This window comes from Dermacentor andersoni, chromosome 10 (genome assembly GCF_023375885.2).
Source record: "Dermacentor andersoni chromosome 10, qqDerAnde1_hic_scaffold, whole genome shotgun sequence".
Taxonomy (NCBI): Eukaryota; Metazoa; Arthropoda; class Arachnida; order Ixodida; family Ixodidae; genus Dermacentor; species Dermacentor andersoni.
Window position 1 is genome coordinate 26,687,949 of NC_092823.1, and position 12,620 is coordinate 26,700,568.

General features: G+C 43.0%; 1 long non-coding RNA gene across 1 annotated transcript; it reads left to right on the forward strand.

Annotated features, from left to right (window-relative positions):
• Nucleotides 1-788: 788 nt before the first annotated feature.
• On the forward strand, nucleotides 789-12,620 carry LOC126519089 (uncharacterized). Its single transcript, XR_011890580.1, has 3 exons — nucleotides 789-1,860; nucleotides 11,367-11,477; nucleotides 12,541-12,620. It is a non-coding gene; the product is annotated as an uncharacterized lncRNA (long non-coding RNA).

Sequence of the window (12,620 nt, forward strand, 5' to 3'; positions counted from 1 at the left end):
GCCTAAAGCTCACGGCACGGTGCGAAAGTGAAACATTGTGCGCGGACATGCATGCAGACGCGCAGTTGGTCACCGCGAACCCGTGCGATGGCTGCATGGAGGCTTCATTTTGTTAAGCTCCACTTGGTTATACAGACAGCCCACTTTAAGAAGATATTTCACATAGTTCGCTCTTTGCGATAGCCGACCTTTCACGCAAGAAACCGGTTCGGGTGACTCCATCGCGGCGGCCACCCGCACTGGGCGATCACTGTACCTATTCGGTAAAGAGATAGTGTCCGTAAGCCATTCTGTACTTTGTTTGTCCAAGATTATTATTTTGACAGTAAGTAAAAGACTTCATTCGTTTCGAGAGTAACAGTAATGTCCAGGATAGCTCCCGCGTGCTGTTTTTATTGAGCGCCGAAACCAAAACTATGAGGAACGCGCCGCGTTATCCCTCATACTACGCAAGCCAAGCGCTTCCGACAGATAGCGACTCCGTAAGTCCTCGCCCCCAATAGCCATTGTATGATAGTGACTTATAAAGTGCCTTATATAGCCCTTGTATCCTGACCAAATAAATAAATAAATAAATATATATATACATATATATTTATATGTTTGAAAAGAACAGAGAGAGAGAAAGCTTGCTACATAAGACCTGAAAATATAAGGTCGCCTCACAGGCACCTACAAAGCACGCCGATCTTTGAATGGAATGTTGGTGAATTTTATTTAACGAATTTCTTGATTTACTTTTAGTTTTCTACAACACTGAGCATGTGCCACTGGGTGTGCGTCCGTTCTTGGCCAAACCGAAATGGGCATATCCCACTACGATTCTACCATACAACATATAATGTTGGTTGGGAGACCTCCCAGGGAGCTCCAGAGGGCATTGCGCACATGCCACTCGATGTAAAGGTCCAAACGAGTTTCTCGCGTCGGCTTATTTCCATATATATATATATATATATATATATATATATATATATATATATATATATATATACACACACACACACACACACACACACACACACACACACACACACACACACACACACACACACACACACATATATATATGCTCTGAGCCACTCCCCGACGAGCGCGCAAGGAAACAGAAGCAGCAGCGCAAAAGTCGAAACCTTGCTTGATAAATTACGGATAAAGATAGCTTTTTCATCCGTCTGACCGACCCGCAGGCACAGCAGTCAGTGACGGCGCGTCGAAGCAGCGGTAAATGTCGTAGAGCTAAACCTGGCAGAAACAAAAAAGGCTGCCGAAACAAAAACCAGAGTTCGCTTGTGAAAACAGCGTATCCTTAAAAAAAAAAAAAAAAAGAACCCTACACATCCTTGCTTTTCTTGGCTCGTCATCGTCGTGCTCAGGGCGAATTGAAACCCAGAAATCAGCGGCATGAATGGTACGGCATTGCTGGTCGACAAAGCGGACGGAAAGCTTCGCACGACCAACAGTTGAAACCGCGCAGAAAAAGACGCGCGCCGGGCATGCCGTTAATGCCGCCGCGTCGTCCATCCAATCAGAAGCTACTACAGCTGACGGCGCGCCCCACAATTCCCTGCGATTGCTCGTTTTGGCGCTCAGTTAGTTCCTATATGCTCCTTATGCTAGGGTCATACGTGTGCGGCCGTCCGTCGCGCTCCTACGAGTACGCGCACTTCCCGAGCTCCGCGGTTCCCGCTAGCTTACGAACTTTGACGTCCGGCAGTAGTACCTTTCGAGATGGCGGGGGTAGTGTGTTTAGCCATCTTGGAAACAGGCGAGCGTAAAAAGCTCGTGCTGCCGACAGGAACCCATGCAGAACTTCTGGCGGCTTTGGCGCCATTTGTGCCCGTCAACGAGAACACACTGGTAAGTACCTTGAATACCTTGATAGCTTTGCATTTGGGTTGGATGGTTAATAGTGTCACTTCCGTAAGTAGTCATGCATGGTTGGCAAATTACAAGCAACGCGGACAGCTACAGAGGGACTCATGACAAGAGAAGCGCTTTTTGTATCCCTTTCTCTATGCATGTGCGCGCGCTTTTTCTCGCTGCTTGTAACTTCCCAAGCATGAATGCATGCCAACTCGCAACTTTGGGTACTTTTGGTACAACTATTATGTACTGAAAAAACGAAGGCTCCCGTCCTTTCGATTTGTGTTTCTTTGTCTTAAGCCTGTTTCACATGATGCGATTTTCGTCGCACCGGAAGTGCGATTTCCGTCGTTTGCGATGAAAATCACAGTCGCAGTGCCGACCCCCCGATTTTCGGCTGCGACCAACCGGTTGGTCGCACAGTCGCACCGTCACACCGTCGCACCGATCGCTGCGATTTTCCGTCGAAATTGCGCGGAGAGCTGTCAACGGAGCTATTTCGCCGGTTTGTTTTGGAAAATGGCGTCTCGTACGACAAGTGCAATGCGCGGAGACGTGGATCGTCGAATTCGGTACGTACGCGAAGGGAGAATAAAAAAACTTGTACCGCAGATTGCATTCTCCGATTGCTATGCGTTTGTTGACACGCTACACAGCAAATGAAGTGCATTTTCACGTTTGCTTCGTACGCCTTTGCGAGTTGTCAGTGCTAGGAGGTGTTCGATCCCCAGCAGACGACGAGGTCGTCACAATTTTCTTTTGCAATATCGCGCTTACGGAGCAGCTTGAATTATTTCAACCTCGGCAAGGGCAAATGACAAGACAGCAAAGTACCCGAAGTTTCAACGTTGCGCTGAACGCGGTACCGTTCAGTTGCATTTTCTTGTCGGTTTTCAAGCATGAATTTCCCGATGCATCTTGAAAGCTTATCTTGCCTCTTATTAAATTTGACAGAGCAAAAGTGTAGGCTATCGTAATGAATTTGCTACGATAGCATTAAATCCGTGGCTTGAATAAAATATTACATGCCTCTTCTCTGGAGAATGTTTTTTTTCTTGCACAGAAACCAATAAACATAGACTACGTTGCGGACTTTGTATCCTTACTGCATCTGTATGAACACTTGCTCTGCGAGGTAATTAACTGTACAGCTAGTAGAATAATTAAATTGCTTGCTATAGTGGCAAAGTGACGACGTACCCTCCTGCACAATTATGTAGAACTCGTGCAACAATGCGAAAAGCAGGCAAACGGCCTGTTCTTGTGGGGATAAACCAGTATAAAACGACACGCTGAAGAAAAGTAAATCAAAACTGTGCACTGAAGTCAGCCAGTACAAGCAGTTCTTGCATGTTCACAGCTGATCAAGTGTGCAGAAACATTCATGCCTTACATGTTTCTAGTAAGTTTCTAATAAGTTTGTGATCACATATATTAGTGTGTAAACCCATATAACGATATCCGCTGCGATTACTATCTTTATAAGTAATGAAATACCATGCTACTTGCAAGAACATATATCACCCGAGGATTTTAGAACAAATTTCTGCATTTCAACTATACACAATATGTTGTTTATTCAATAAAAGACCACAAACTGGGCTTTTTTTGCAATGACAAGCTTATTCCAAACTTTACTTACATATAGGGAAGAAAGAAAATTATAGACATAAATATTGTTCTTCAATTTGTTCACCTGCCACTGTGGCTATAGCAATCTGCTGCTAACACCAAGGCGAGGGTTTGATTTGCCAGCCATGGAAGTCGCATTTCGATGGGAGTCGTAGGTGAGAAAAAAAGCTCTTGCACTTAGGTTTAGTTCACCTTTTATTGAACCCTTACACTTCAAAATACTATTGCATAGGGGGGCATGCTTATGCAAAATCTAGCACCAATAGAAAGCAAAGGGCAGAATTGTAAAACAACCATCTTTCGTGATAATTCGAGTGTGTAAATATTCATTGCATCAATATGTATTGTTCAACAGCACTGCACAAATAAACATGATCAGGTATAGCAAGTACTCTGTCGGGAAGCTGGTTCTACAGATGTATAAATGTCAAGGCATGAATGCTCATACTACGTCGCACACATAGCACAAAAAAAACCTTTTTCAAGAGTTGTCCCTTCTGGCAGATATGAGTGGGCCATAAGCAGCAGAAACTTTATTGCAGGACATTGTGTAATACCGCTTATGAAAGAATGAAGAGAGTGAAGAGGCTTTTAACAGCAGTAGCTCATGCTGCTCTAATAAGAGGAACGATGAGCAAAAACATTTCTGGTAGAGCACTTAAACAGTAACTTTCTGAAAGACAGAAAATTCCAGGTGAGAGTTGGAGGTACATTAGGCCCACACACACCAACAACACAGGCATACTACAAGAAACACTACAGCCTATGGTGTATTACAGTCTATGGGAAAGCTTATACAGAAATCAAGAATGATGCAACAAGCCCTCGACAACACTGCAGACTTTCTTGGCCAGTCTGGCCTCTCGCTTTCTGATAAGTCAGCTCATATCGACGTTGGAAAAAAAAGAAAGACTAGAATCAAGAACTACCCCAGATTGCACATTGTGATCCACATAGCTGGACAAATATGCCCGCAAGTACACATCCACAAATCCTCAGCTAGTGTAAGCCCATGACGGCAGAGCCAGCACGTGGGTGAAACAATTATGCAATGCCTGGGCGCAACTTCCACACCTGGTGAAAAGAATAATCTCGAAATAATGGGGGTGGACGAGTGGATACTATAGAAAATCGCAGATGCTGTGCTTGTGTCCAAGGTGTGGTACGGTATGCATTACCAGAAGCACACAAAAAAGACAACTCATCGAATACAGGCATCGGGTAGTAATAACAGGTCTTTCCAACTGTACCATGCTTGAAGACCTCTATGAGAAAGAGCTAACGAACAAGCACCTAGACAGAGTAGAGTTGCAGCCTGCAGCACAATTTCTTTGTCTCAAGAGCTCAGAACCTCGTCCCAAGATACTATGCCAGGTAGCATATGAGATGCAAAGACGACTACCCCTCCCTTCAGAAACACAACCTAGGGAGTACTTGAACTTGAAACATAACAGGCCCATACCGTGGAATATGGGGGCAAACAATTAGGCCAGGAGACTGTATGCAACTGCCAAACACACAGAGGAGGTTGCTAATCATGAAGATGCAAGCAAACATAAGGCACATATAGTACACTGATCTGGCAATAGCAGTGTAACAGTAGTATGACACTACATAAACTTAAACCCCATATAAGTGAGTACCATTCCAGGTCATCCTACACCTACAAAAGCTGAACTGAAAGCAATCAAAGCAGCACTTGTAGTGCAGATTACACCCTGTACAACACCCTGTATGGATTCACCAAAAACTGTGTGGGCCTGCACATCACACAATATTGTCAGGAAAATCAGGAGATTGACACGCGACTTGCAAGCACATGGCCAGAAATTAAATTACAGGATACATAGCCATGCAGATATTCCAGGGCACAAGCGGGCTTATAAGCCCGACATATTAACTGAAAACTAGACGAGTTTGTGTGTATTCATTATTAACTAAAGTGCAACAGATACACAACAGACAAGAACGAAGCGCTCTGTGTGTTCACTTTGTTCCTGTCCATCGCATTTCTGTTGCACTATAGTTAATGAATTCATAAGGCTGCACAGGAGAAGAATGATACCTCTGCCCAAGGGCCCGATCTCACATCCAAATCCACGCGTGCGCACACACACACACACACACACACACACACACACACACACACACACACACACACACACACACACACACACACACACACACACACACACACACACACACACACACACACACACACACACACACACACACACACACACACACACACACACACACACACACACACACACACACACACACACACACACACACACACACACACACACACACACACACACACACACACACACACACACACACACACACACACACACACACACACACACACACACACACACACACACACACACACACACACACACACACACACACACACACACACACACACACACACACACACACACACACACACGCACACACACACACACATGTTGCAAGAGTGCACAGCATGAAGCAGTATCAACAGGATGACACTAGATATGGATGAGGACTAACTTTCAGCTGAGGTTCATTTGTAAAAATGTGGCGAGTTCTATAAATTACCAGAAAAAAAAAGGACGATGAGCAAAACGAGAACAAGGTGAAAGCAGGAGCCAACGTTTCGACAAGTGGACTTGTCTTCTTCAAGGTCCACGTGTGGAAACGTTGGCTCCTACTTTCACCTTGTTCTCATGTTGCTCATCGTCTTGAATTTCCATCTCCTGCCTTCCCCGAGTTTTCCCCAGAAAAAGAAAGACATCTTTGAAGGATAGATAAAAAATGGTGCTTGATGCAGCCAAACATAAATAAATATGCTACAGAAAGAAAATGAGAAAAATTCCAAGTGCAGGAAAAAATCATTACAATTGCCAATCCTGCATGCTGGCACCTTTCAAGAAACACTCTTGTTATTCAAATAAACAGACTGACAGCTTGCTTATGCAAGCACATTCTTCCAGTTCCATGCCATTGGGAAAAAATGAGTTTCCTGGAAGGTAGCCACATGCACACTTGGTGATCACAATGTTTTTTTCCCCTGGACTTGTATACATCTATATGTATTTTCTCCTTTTTCCGCTTTTATGTTTGGTTTCATCAAGCACTAGTCTTTATCAGGTTTTATTGCTGTACTACTTTGTGGTAACCTTTATAGATCACTGCATTTTCACAATAAACCTTTTAATTAGAAGTTAGCGTACCCTGTTCTTACTGCTTCACACTGTACAGTCTTGCTACATAGGCCAAATAAAAGATTTTATAAGGTATCATGAGGGCCATTAAAGTGACTTGTTGCAGTCTAAAAAAAAAAAATGAATAGCCTGGCTGCAAATGGCACCAGTGAACACATAGGACAAACAAGAAAACCGAGATGATCTAACAACCGAAAGTTTAATGTACACACCGAGTAAATGCTCGCTGACAAGCAATAGACTGAATATACACAAAAAGGAGAAGCAAAAATTCATGTGCGTTTCCTGACAGGAAATGCATCCATTTCTAATGGAGGCTGTGCTGACAAGATTAAACCAGCATTTTTAGATTTACAGCTTCCGTAATTTCTCTAGGCAGCCGATCTGCACAGAATGCTAGCTTCTTCCTCTACAATGCACGCTCAGATGTGGATAGTGCATTGTAGAGGAAGAAGCTAGCATTCTGTGGAGATCGGCTGCCTAGAGAAATTATGGATGCTGTAGATGCAAATACACTGGGAGAATCTTGTGTCAGCATGGCCGCTGTTACACTTTCAGAGATGGATGCGTTTCCTGCTGGGATCTGTATGGACACACATCAGATCTTGCTTCGGCTTTTTGTGTAAATTCGATTTATTGCTTGTCGAACAGCATTTACTCGGCATGTTCAATAAACTTTCATTTGTTAATACACCTCATGATTGTCTTGGTCTCTAGCAGAAAGGCGTTCATTCTTTTTACAGTGAAGCTGTATATGCCTAGGCGAAACACTCATGGTCCGATCCCAAAAACCCTAGTGTAGGGGTATGAGCCATTGCATTCGCCTTGCATGATGGACGGAGATATTTCTTGTTGGGTAGACACAGAAATGCTTATGCATTTCAAACATACATTATAACTGCATATTATTGCAGGGAAGGGACACAGAGGGGGATGGGGTTAAGACAAGATCATGATGTAATTATTATCACAGCAAAGGTGTGGTGGGCCATTGGCTAGACAGATAGTGACGTCGTTTCTCTCTAGCAGCAGAGCGCGCGTGCAGCAGTCTCTCCGACTTCCCAATAGGTTCGAAAATGTGTCCCTGTATTTAATTAAATGTGCAGCCCCAGTGTGTCACTTCGTAACTACAGTGCATAACTGAGTCATAAACATTATGATTAACGCATTACAAAACACAAGTGCGTAACATAATTCAGAAAGACTTTGATGGACCCGCTGGATTAACAGAATGAACCACTCCATTGCACTTTCTATGATGGTGATCTTGCAAAGTGCAATGTGTGGCATTCGAAATAAAGAATGTGATAAACCCAAGCCAAACTAGTGCATAACCTCATTAAGAAACGCAGACATAACCAATAATATAGAAAGACTTGAATAAACCATTGGAATTAACCCAGTGATAAACACCGGGGCTGCACATTTCAGCTTTGCTGGTTCACCGTCTCTACAGGGTGCATGGGCAGCTACTTTTTCTGTTATTGTTTGTTAAGTATTGTATAATCTTGTGCCAGTAAAACACGTTGGGCTAGTTGGTGCAATGTATTGGTACAGCTTTTTTTGCTGGTTTTTTTCTTAATGTTGTGCCCTTCTTCCTTTTGTAACAACTTTTTTATTCCCCCTTGCATAATACTCCAACCTTGCAGCCAGCGAGGTATATAAATAAATAAGTACATAAGCACGTCATGCATTCATTTTGTGCGTGGAACAAAAACGCATTGATAAGCTTAGACATATAGTCATTGCTTCACACTTTCGAAATGAATTATTATAGCTTGCTATCGACATTGAAGCAGCCTTTCGACAGCTAATAAAGGAATCAGTTTTTCCAGCTCTGAACATTGAATTGCAGGAAATGCAAGCAGGCATAAAATTCTGCCAATAAAATCTGTTTAGGAATACCAAATTGGAATAAACATTGAGGCTTGCATTTGTACTTTCTCTGGCTGAGCAATCTAGTTTGAAATGACTCCCATAAGCATGTCGTAACCATGTTGATCTAATACAGGTTAAATGCATGACTAGCTTAAGAAATCTGGATGATTGCTATATATTACAGTGAAGAAAGTATAATATCTAATAACATTAATAATATAATAATAATATTTATTTCCACAAAACAGGCGTGAGAGGCGTGCGAGGCTGAGCAGAAAGCTGAAAAATTCTACGGCAAGTGCGCCTGCCGTGGGCCTACGATCCTGCATTACGAAAAGCGCGTATTGATATGGTCTTCTTGTTAGAAGTTCCGAGTATACTACCAGCGCGAGACACGGGACAACAAAGTGGACGAGAAGCGTGTCTTTTAGAATGCTAGTTTACAACGTACAGGTTTCTACAAAAGTGACGGTAACTGCTCGAAACATTTGATGCGTCGGCTTTTGCGCCTTTAGAAATATTTAGAGAGGGCTCCCATATATATATTCGCAGCGCAAGCACGGCGATGGACGAACCAGGCTAGCTCTAAGGTTGAATTTCACAACACGATTTTCATTCCACGTCGTAATTACACAGATCGTTTGAGGCTTCGTTCAGGGGCACACGCGGGCGTTCGGGTTGGTGCTTCTTGTTGCATTTGGCGTAAGAATATGGCTAGGAGCAGGCACCACATATGCGCAATGACGGGCAATATACACGCATCATTTCTCCAGAAGCTGACGCCGAGCACGGGTAGCGCGAGGATCTTGTTGGGCTGACACGACAACTTCGTGGCAGCCGAATTCCGAATACTGCATATACGGTGAGGGTAGCTATATGAACTTGTCGAGAGGTCATCTTGTAGATTGTTATAGCGCAGGCAGAACGAAACGGTCATAGAATGTAGATAAGACAACACACAGCGCTGAACCACCTGCGAACAGCTGTTTACGTGCGCGATGTCGCACTGAACTACAGAAACCGCCGTCGCGCACCCCAAGACAAATCTTAACTAACGTTTTTAAATTAGTAAACGTACATATTATTTGCTTCTAATCAAGAGAAGTCAATAATATTATAGGGTAAACGTTTTATTCACTACAGTAAAAGAATTATGCAGCGTGTGCCACGAAGCCTGGCAGTAAGCAACCGTGGGCGTCGCACCAGTCGCATTGTTGAAATCGCAATCATGTGAAATGAGCCCTCAAAAAATCGCAGTGCGACGCGTGCGACAGCACCGATGTTCGTCGTTGCAGTCGCAGCATGTGAAACAGCCTTTAGTCTCTTTTTCGCGCTACAAGATACTTGTGACAATCGCTGCACTGACCCACTAGTTGAAACAAAGAACATGCATATCCTTCGCGTTGTGAGATTTGTCCGCACGTGGTATATTTACATGCGTGAGAGTAATTAATTTTCGTAACGTGACAAAAATTTAATACTACCAAGAATCGGCACGTGCTTCAGCGCAATACAGGGTGTTTCACTTAATTTGAGCCATGCACATGCTACGTAGCTGGACAGAACCAAGGTAAAGTTGTTTGCCGTCGCTTGGAGATATTTTATGCATTCGGACTAATTAGATAATTGATCTTAATAAACTTCCCAATTATGATCATATAAATGGTTTGAGAAAATTGTAGAGCAACATGAATAACTCCCGATACAGCTTTCTGTTGCTCAGTACGCTGTACATAAATGTGCTTTTCCGAGTGTGAAAGATGCCCGCGAATACACGCAAAGTGCCTCGAGCGGCCAGTCGCGCGGCAATTTTGCGTGCATTCGTGGGATTCTTTAACGCTCAGAAAAACACTTTTATGAGCAACAGAAAGCTGTATGGGGAGTTTTTCATGTTGCTCTACAATTTTTTTATTTAGACCTTTGATCTAGCTATAATAATTGATAAGTTTATAAAGACATCATCTAATTAGGCAGACGCAAGAAATAATCTCAGTATCTCTCAGCGATGTGGCATTTGCATATTCTAATTTGGCTCAGGCTACGTGAAACCCCCCCCACACACACATATATATATATATATATATGCCAGAAGAAAGGAAACCGAGGGGCCCAATTTTTAGTAGTCATATCATAAGAAGCCAACAAAGACAGCATAAGAGAAATTACTTGCGCTTATTGAGTCAAATAAATGATAAGTTAATAAAAATAAAAATGAATGAAAACACAACTATGTATAGTTGTTCCTATATATATCTTTGTTGGCTTCTTATGATATGGCTAATAAAAATTGGGCCCCTAGGTTTGCTTTCTTCCTGTTCACATATAATTGCCACTTCAATGCTCTGTATTTTCTGTGCCGCCTACTTTGCCAAGGTGCTCTCCTGAGGCCTCTGGTGCATGACACATCACCGCACTAAAGTAAATATTAATAGCATGCAACATGATGTGACACTATTTGCATGCCCTTATTCATTCCCGATCAATAAAGCACGTGCCACTCAGATGCATGTTGTAATTAGCCACACTGTTTGTAGTTCTTGGATAATTTGGGTGTAGCTATTACATGGATAAAAATATCAATAGGAAACTGCGTCATCAGCTCGGGAAAAAAGTCTTAAGAGGTTGGAATGTAACAACATGAGTCTATACCATGTGATATGTTTCTATTCTTGCTCCTTTGGGCTGTGAGCAGGCTGCACTGATAGGCATTGGAAGAGCTGTAATAGTATGTGTGCACCCAAGAAACGCTGATATTTATAATTAAAATGCCTTGTTCAGCTCCAGGTCCACGACGACGATCTGGATGACTTCATTGACCTGGAGGCAGATGCCATAATTCCCACCAAGGCGAAGATAAAGGTGGCAAGAAAAACAGTGCCTCATACAGATGTGAGTGTATTCTTCTGAAATAGAAGTCAAGCAGCCACCAGGAAATTGTCTTTAGAGCGTGCTTGTGTTTAATTGTTTGTCTCCTCAGTGTGGCAAAAATGGAAAAATTTGACACAGTTAAAAGTGCATGGCATTGCTTGTGGAAGAGTTCAGGCAGCACGTGTCGAAAAGCTGTCGATCCAATTCACCCATTTCCTATGACCCGGTAAGGAAAAAAGTTAAAGGGCCCTTCATCAGGTTAGGGCAATGCAAACACACAAGCCTGGTGTGTAGATCACACACTTATTGTGTTTGTGAAGTATCAAACCACTGCATGCTGCAAAAAACAGCTGAAATTTGAATTTAGAGCTTGTGCGCCCTTCCTTTCAAGGGAGCCCCACATTTTGCCAGAGAATGAAAATCAGAGGCACTGCCTGCAATGTTGCCGACTATGACACGTGAGTTTGGTAAATCATTTATTGCAGAACCTGCAAAAAATGTAATTGTAAGTGCGGCGCACTGCGAAAATGGAAGAGAAAAAATAATAAAGGACGCGATACTTGTAATGGAAACATGACATCTCCTTGACTTAGTTGTCAGAGGAGACGGAGAAGGAAGGCATTCAAATTCAAGGGAGTCAGGATGTCGAGCTGTTAATTTTCAATCTGCACGTGATGAATCTGCACCTGATGCAGGTGCAGATTCAGGCGTAGGCATCAGGTTCAAGTAATCCATAGTTTGTTCCTCTTACCTATGCTACATAGAACTTGGCTGACTCTGCAGACTTGCTAGCTTGTCATGCTGCTTGGTATTGCCATTGTGCTGGAATTAGCTGGTGCATCTTACACTTAAAAGGGAAAATATTCTTTTAAGCCAAGTCAGGTTATCAAGCAATTTCAAATACCTTGCTGCTACAGCTCACGTTTAACTATAATTTCGAAGGGCTGTAATTGTTGCCAGCACCACAAATGGCCTTGTTGCAATATGCTTGAATTTATTAATTGAAAGCACAGCTTAGTGAAGTGACATTGATTCTTTCATTGAGGACCTCTGTTAATGTACAAATCGGAAACAGTTGCTGCAGGAAAGCATGATTGCTGTGCAGTGCACGAGCCCGGACACCAGCTTCTCAAATGCGTCCGACAATGCTAGCCCCACTAATGA